This window comes from Rana temporaria, chromosome 9 (genome assembly GCF_905171775.1).
Source record: "Rana temporaria chromosome 9, aRanTem1.1, whole genome shotgun sequence".
NCBI lineage: Eukaryota > Metazoa > Chordata > Amphibia > Anura > Ranidae > Rana > Rana temporaria.
This window is the reverse complement of record NC_053497.1, coordinates 24357527-24366568: the sequence shown is the minus strand read 5'-3', so window position 1 is coordinate 24366568 and position 9042 is coordinate 24357527. Positions and strand designations below refer to the sequence as shown.

Here is a 9042-nt window from a genome sequence, read left to right as displayed (position 1 = left end):
CTCATCTATTACAAGTAACAAGGCAGGGTGCTGATGCCAGCAACTAAGTGAAAGTGGACTGTGCACATTTTTTCGGAGAGATTTTGCAGATGGTAAGGCACATTTGTTGACCCTGGGGTGCCATGGGCTATATGTGGATGTATCCACAAAGATAGCACTGTACTCGCAGGATCATGAAATACTTAGCATATATGATTACTGGAGAACATGCCAACTTTTCTGAAATGAGATTGATTTATGGTGTTTTGCTGCTGAAACGATTAGGAGCTGTGGCCGTTCCTAATATGGAATGTGTGACCAAAGGTCCCATCGGGGGTGAAGGATGCAAAAAAAAAACCAAGAACTATCCAATGTCAGAGAAGGATTGAGGGAGTTTTGACTGTGAACTTTAGTTTCTTGACCACGGCAGTCTATGGAAGAAGAAGCAGAGAAGGCTCATCCTGGAGGAACATAGAGCATTGCCATTGTAAGTAAACCAAAGGCTTTACTACACTTTACTTTTACATAATACAAATTATATGTGGGACATGTAAGTTTTAGGATATATAGATTTTTTATTATTATTATTATTATTATTATTATTACACAGGATTTATATAATGCCAACAGTTTGCTATAAAAAAAAAGGCACTACAAAAACGTACACAGTTTAACAAATTGGGTTTATACTATTATAAATTATTTTATTATATTAAATAATTATTATTAATTATACATTTGTTTTATATAAAGGACATTTATTAGGGGTAGACACCACTGGACTTTTTATAGTTGGTTACTTTCAGTGTTTTTTTTTTTTGTTGATGTTTGTTTTTTACATAAACCTAATAAATATTTTGTTTAAAATACCAAATTGAAATATAAAATATATATATATATATATATATATATATATATATATAAAAGCTCTAACGAGCAGGATTCCTCTTCTACCAAATTGTATTGTAACTGTAAAGCCTGCCTTCATATTGTAAAGCGCTAAGATAACTGTTGGCGCTATATAAATCCTGTATAATAATAATCACCCTTTTTATTATTATACAGGATTTATATAGCGCCAACAGTTTGCTTAAAGAACAAAATGGGAGCTATCTACAAAAACGTACACAGTTTAACAAACTGGCTTTATACTATTATAAATTATTTTATTATATTAAATTCTTATTATTAATTGTACATTTGTCTAAGAGCCCATTCACATCTAGGCGACAAAACGCCCGACGCCGGACGCTTGTGCCGCTAGAGGGGAGAATTCCCATTGCTGTCTATGGAGATGGTTCACATCTCATAGAGGCCGTACGCCTGTCGCCTGAAAAAAAGTCCCGGACCCTTTTTTTCAGGCGACATTGGCGTTCGCCCATTGACAGCAATGGGAAGGATTTGAAGAAAAAAAAAAAAAGATACACTTTTCGCGGCAAAATACGCCGCGTACGCGGCGTTGCTTGTCGCGGAGGTGTGAATGCAGCCTTATATAAAGGACATTTATTAGGGGTAGACACCATTGGGCTTTTTATAGTTACTTTTTTAATTGTATTTTTTTTACATAAAACTATTAAATATTTTGTTTGAAATGCCAAATGGAAATTAAATTATATAAGCTCTAACAAGCAGGGCCCTCTGATTCCTCTTCTAACAAATTGTATTGTAACTGTAATTTCTGTCTTCATATTGTAAAGCGCCGAGCAAACTGTTGGCACTATATAAATCCTGTATAATAAAAATAATAATATGCAACAGCAATAATCTAGATTAAATAAGGAAGTGTTCAAAACTGTAATGTAGCAACACTGGGCCAGATTCACAAAAGAGATACGACGGCGTATCTCCTGATACGCCGTTGTATCTCTGAGATACGATTGTCGTATCTATGCGGCTGATTCATAGAATCAGTTACGCATAGATAGCCCTAAGATCCGACAGGTGTAATTGACTTACACCGTCGGATTTTAGGATGCAATTCTAGGCCGGCCGCTAGGTGGCGATTCCATTGCGGTCGGCGTAGAATATGCAAATGACTAGTTACGGCGATTCACGAACGTACGCTTTACCCGTCGCTCTAACTTTACGTTGTTTCCGTCGAGATACGCCACGTAAAACTAAGGCTGCCCTCTAGGTGGTCTAGCCAATGTTAAGTATGGCCATCGTTCCCGCGTCGAAATTTGAAATTTCACGTCGTTTGCGTAAGTCGTCCGTGAATGGCGCTGGACGGCATTTACGTTAACGTCGAAACCAATGACGTCCTTGCGACGTCATTTAGCGCAATGCACGTCGGGTAATTTTAGGGACGGAGCAATTGCAGTACGTTCGGCGCGGGAACGCGCCTAATTTAAATGGTCCCCGCCCCATTTGAATTAGGCGGGCTTGCGCCGGGCGGATTTACGCTACGCCGCCGCAAGTTTACAGGCAAGTGCTTTGTGAATCAAGCACTTACGCTGTAAACTTGCGGCGGTGTAACGTAAATGGGATACGTTACGCCGCCGCAGCGTAACACATTTCTATGTGAATCTGGCCCACAGTTTTTTATGTATGCACCTTGTTTTGAATATATATATATATATATATATATGTATATATATATATATATATATATATATATATATATATATATATATATATATATATATATATATATATATGTATATATATATATATATATATATGTATATATATATATATATATATATGTATATATATATATATATATATATATGTATATATATATATATATATTTAATTCTGTCTAATAATAATAAAATATACATTATATGAGCAAAGAAAATATTATGTTGTTTTGAACACTCCATATATATATATATATATATATATATAGATAGATAGATATATATATATAGATATATATCGATATCTATATCTATATCTATATATATATCTATATATATATATATATATATATATATATATATATATATATATATATACATAGATATATAGATATATAAAATCAAAACACGTTCATGCATTGAAAAAAAATTGTGTTGCTACATTACAGTTTTGGATATTTCCTTATCTGATTTAAATTAGTTTAGTGCTGTTACACATTATTATTATAAATATTATTATTACAATTATTATACAGGATTTATATAGCGCCAACAGTTTGCTCAGCACTTTACAATTCGTTGTATGTATTTTTTTGTACTAATCATTTTTTCACATGAACAAGTATATGGGAACACCTCTAATCATGAGCTCACACCTTTTTCGCTTTTTTTGCTTGATGCGTTTTCCATTGAAATCAATGTAAACGTATCAAAACGCATCTCAGGTGCATCCATTAAGACAAGTGTCAACACACGTCAATGTTGGCATCATGATCAACGCATAATAAATGCATCATGATCTGTATCAATGTGCATTATGATACATGTTGACAATCAACATATAAATGAATGTGCTTGTGTTCATGACTAATCATTTTTCACACTAGCAAGTGCATGGGAACGCACACTGAATTAATAATAATAATAATAATAATAATAACAATAATAATAATAATAATATAATAATAATCATGAGCTCGCACCGTTTGCTTTTTTTCCCCCTTGATGTGTTTTCTATTGAAATCAATGAAAATGCAGAAAAATACCTTTTGCTTTTTTGTTTGAAGCATTTCCATTGAAATCAATGTAAATGCATCTCAGACACATGCGTTAAGACAGGTGTCAATGCACGTCGAGGTGCCACGACGCATGTAAACACGATATGATCCGTGTCAATGTGCGTTGTGATACATGTTCAAAATTAAATACAATGTAAATTGAAAATGCAGGACATCGTATGCGTTGACATGTGATTTGATACAGTTCCATTTATTTTAAGCTCTAACGAGCAGGGCTCTATGATTCATCCTGTACCAAACTGTATTGTAACTTTTTTTTTTTTTTTTATATATAAATCTTTTTATTTATATCCTTAACAAGCAAACAAAAAAATTGTATTGTAACTTTTTTCTTTTTATATATATATATATATATATATATATATATATATATATACACACATACACAAAACTGTATTGTAACTTTTTTCTTTATTTTTATATATATATATATATATATATATATATATATATATATATATATATATATATATATTATATTATATATATATATATATATATATATAAAGTTACAATACAGTTTGTTTGTTAAGGAAATAAATAGAATATATATATATATATATATAAATATTTCTATTTATTTCCTTAACAAACAAACTGTATTGTAACTTTTTTTTTATATATATATATAAATCTTTTTATTTATTTCCTTAACAAGCAAACAAACTAACTGTATTGTAACTTTTTTTTATATATATAAATCTTTTTATTTATTTTCTTAACAAGCAAACAAATAAACTGTATTGTAACTTTAATACCTGCCCTCATTTTGTAAAGGGCTGCGCAAACTGATGGCACTATATAAATCCTGTATAATAATAATAATAATAAATATAATAATAATTTCAAGGGCAAGAAAAATACATAGGTGTGAATTCTTCAGGGGCATTCTAATCTTTTTAAAGGGAACCTTCCTGACATAAGCCACTGCAGACCTTACTCTGAAAATTCTGGCTGTTATGCTGACTCTTATGCCCTGTACACACGAGCGGTTTTCCCGTTGGGAAAAACGAATAATGTTTTTCCCGGCGGGATTCTTCTCAAGCCTGCCTTGCATACACACGGTCACACAAAAGTCCGGTGAACTTTTGACTTCCAAGAACGCAGTGACGTAAAAAACTACGACGAGCCAAGAAAATTGAGTTCAATGCTTCTGAGCATGCATCGAATTGTTTCTGAGCATGCACGTTTTTTTCCCGTCGGAAAAGCATACAGACGAACTGTTTTCCCGCTCTTTTTCTTTCCTGATTGGGAAAAAAAAGATCCTGCTCTCTTTTTTTCCCCAGCAGTTTTCCTGTGGGAAAAAATCCGATGGAGCATACACACGGTCAGGTTTCCCGACGAAAAGCTCTAGTCGCAGTTTTTACGACGGGAAAACCGGTCGTGTGTACGGGGCATCAGATTCAGTGCTAAAATTAGAAGCGATAATCAAAATAAAAAGTGAACTCAGAGGCTGTTGTTTGCCTTTATGCAGGGCTTTTCCTTTTTCTAATCCCCTTTATTCATAGGCGTGTGCGCACAGGGTGTGCTAGGTGTGCCTGGGCACACCCTAATCGCCCTGTGTGGCGCAGATTCCCCCTGTTTAGATCCCTGTTATTTCAACCAAAGCCCGCTAACGGGGCTCCTAAGAAAATTGTAAAATAATAATAAAAATAAAAACTACTGACACCATCCACTGCCCTACTGACACCGTCCATTGCCCTACTGACACCAAGCTCTGTCCTACTGACACCGTCCATTGCCCTACTGACACCAATCTCTGTCCTACTGACACCGTCCATTGCCCTACTGACACCAAGCTCTGTCCTACTGACACCGTCCATTGCCCTACTGACACCAAGCTCTGTCCTACTGACACCGTCCATTGCCCTACTGACACCAAGCTCTGTCCTACTGACACCGTCCATTGCCCTACTGACACCAAGCTCTGTCCTACTGACACCGTCCATTGCCCTACTGACACCAAGCTCTGTCCTACTGACACCGTCCATTGCCCTACTGACACCAAGCTCTGTCCTACTGACACCGTCCATTGCCCTACTGACACCAAGCTCTGTCCTACTGACACCGTCCATTGCCCTACTGACACCAAGCTCTGTCCTACTGACACCGTCCATTGCCCTACTGACACCAAGCTCTGTCCTACTGACACCGTCCATTGCCCTACTGACACCAATCTCTGTCCTACTGACACCGTCCATTGCCCTACTGACACCAAGCTCTGTCCTACTGACACCGTCCATTGCCCTACTGACACCAAGCTCTGTCCTACTGACACCGTCCATTGCCCTACTGACACCAAGCTCTGTCCTACTGACACCGTCCATTGCCCTACTGACACCAAGCTCTGTCCTACTGACACCGTCCATTGCCCTACTGACACCAAGCTCTGTCCTACTGACACCGTCCATTGCCCTACTGACACCAAGCTCTGTCCTACTGACACCGTCCATTGCCCTACTGACACCAAGCTCTGTCCTACTGACACCGTCCATTGCCCTACTGACACCAAGCTCTGTCCTACTGACACCGTCCATTGCCCTACTGACACCAAGCTCTGTCCTACTGACACCGTCCATTGCCCTACTGACACCAAGCTCTGTCCTACTGACACCGTCCATTGCCCTACTGACACCAATCTCTGTCCTACTGACACCGTCCATTTCTCTGCTGACTATACACATGCACACGCATGCAAATATGTTTGCACTTTGGGGTGCACACCCTAATGTCTACCTATGACTTTATTGCCAGTCTAGCCAATGTGCTCAGCACACCTGACTGTTTGTGTGTATTGGTTCCAATGCCTTAGCAGTCCCTAAGGAAGGATGCGGACAAGGAAATGTCAGAGCTCCCTATCTGTTTACTTGCTGTGGGTCCGAATTTTAAGTCAACCTGTCTATGTAAAGCTTGTAATTGTACATATATTACATGTATATTGAAGGAAAGAGAAAAGGATGTGGTAGCAACTATATTTGCTCATTACATATGCATGTTTTGCTTCATTCGTAGTTGTTCCATACAATAATGTGCCTTTTTGATCCTTTTATTTCATTGCAAGACAACCAGGCAGGGTCAATTAAAGCCATCTAATTACATAGACCTGCAATACTCTACTATCCAGGCCCAAACGTAATCACAGCTGCATAAGCTTGAGCCCCCCTGTTTACACCGATGCGACTTGACATGCGATTTGGCAGGTCAAATCGCATGACAAGTGGCACCCTATTGTCAGTAATGGAACTATTCAAATTGGTGCTGCACTGATTTAGAAAAGTAGTTCCTGCATGAATGAATGAATGAATGAAAAAAACTTATAAAGCGCGGCGCATGCGAACTGAATCGCTTCTGGGCATAGATCCCAACTGTCCCTAATTATATGGGACTGTCCCTGATTTGGAGAAATGTCCCTCTGTCCCTCTTTCCCCCTCATTTGTCCCTCATTTTGGTCTGATCTATATAGTTGTATATAAAATTCACTTCAGTGTTTCCCAGCCCTAAACCTTTTATCCATTTTTTTTTTATTTAAAGTTTTATTAAATCCACAAGGTCTTATGTATTGTTATTTATTCTATTTTTACCATGTAATTAAGATTATGCAGGAATTATTAAACATATCTTTGCATACCTAGGGGTAGATCCACGTACAACGGCGCCTTACTGCGCCGGGCGTAGCGTATCTAAGATACACTACGCCGCTGTAACTTACTTTTTTTTGTTTCGAATCCTCAACGAATTTGCGCCGTAAGTTACGGCGGCATAGTGTATCTCTTGCGGCGTAAGAGCGCGGAATTCAAATGGATGTAATAGGGGCGTGTTTTATGTAAATACGTTGTGACCCGATGTAAACAATGTTTTTTTTTAACTGCGCATGCGCCGTCCCTGGCGGTATCCCAGTGCACATGCTTGAAATTTAACCGGAACAAGCCAATGCTTACGACAGTGACGTCATTCTACGTAAATTCCTATTCGCGAACGACTTATGCAAACGATGTACAAAAAGCAAAATTGTACGCGGGAACGACGGCCATACTTAACATTGAGTACGCCACCATATAGCACCTTTAACTATACGCCGGAAAAAGCCGAACAAAAACGACGTAAAAAAATGCGCCGGGCCGACGTACGTTCGTGGATCGCCGTAACTAGCTAATTTGCATACTCAACGCGGATTTCGACGGGAACGCCACCTAGCGGCCGCCGAAAAATTGCAGCTTAGATACGACGGCGTACTAAGATATGTACGCCTGTCGGATCGATCCCAGATGCTGTTGTATCTTGTTTTGTGGATACAAAACAAAGATACGACGCGGGAAATTTAAAATTACGCCAGCGTATCAGTAGATACGCAGGCGTAATCCTTTTGTGGATCTGCCCCCTAATATTTAGGAGTCTGCTTCATTTAAAGTTCCAAATAACCCCCCCGCTCCCTTTTTTTCCATATTAATAAGGATGGAGGCATATGAATTTACCCATTTGTTGCCTCTTTTAACGTCCCAATGTCCTTCCCCCCTTTTTTTACTTACATAACAACATACAAGGTTGGCAATACTCTTGCACAAGAGGTGTGACTTAATTGCATAGGAGGTGGGGCAAAGGAACTTTCTTCCAGAATAACTCCTAATTCCTTTTTACTATTTAAAGGATGTTGGAACCTCCCGGAGAACTTTCCCACCATGTAAAGCTACACCGTGTTTCCTGTGACTGCCTGGTGCATGAAGCAGAGCCTGCATCGAAGTGATGAGTCCCGAGCAGACTCTCACAGCACAGGTACGTCTCAATCAATAACCCTGCATGGTTTAGATATTGTAATGTCTGCTATTACTGTTACATTGCTGAGGATTCTGTCAATATGACTGACTTCATCAGGAAAGTGCATGCACCACCTCTCCGATCTTACCTCTTCTGGGATTCCTAATACAAATCAGGCAGGTCCTTAGCACACACACATTGGGCCAGTTTCATAAACGATGTACGCCGGCGTATCTCCAGATACACCGGCGTAATTTCAAATGTGCGCCGTCGCATCTTTACGCCGATTCACAAAGCGAGATACGTCCAAAAACATGGCTTTCCCATTATAAATATGCAAATGAGCTAGATACGCCGATTCACAAACGTACTTATATATTAATATACGCTGTTTACGTAAGGTGTACAACCGGCGTAACTTTACCCCTCATAAAGCAGGTGTAAATCATGTTAAGGTATGGACGTCGGAAACATCGGAACAGCGTCGTATTTTATGTCTTTTGCGTAAGTCGTACGTGAATAGGGATGGGCGTAGGTTACGTTCACGTCGACTAAGCATTGAGCCGGCGTAACTTAGGGAGAAAATTCAACGTGATACTGAGCATGCGCCGTTCGTAAGGCGCGTCATTTGCGCGGGGTCACGATTCATT

At 38.6% G+C, this 9042-nt stretch overlaps 1 long non-coding RNA gene across 1 annotated transcript in view; it reads left to right on the top strand.

The window, feature by feature from the left end:
• The first annotated feature begins 309 nt into the window (after positions 1-309).
• The window catches only part of LOC120913200, a 59791-nt gene continuing 51058 nt past the window's right edge, over positions 310-9042 (top strand). Inside the window, exons 1-2 of the long non-coding RNA XR_005743482.1 lie at positions 310-466; positions 8285-8410. This is a non-coding gene — a long non-coding RNA (uncharacterized LOC120913200). The remainder of the gene's footprint in view (positions 467-8284; positions 8411-9042) is intronic.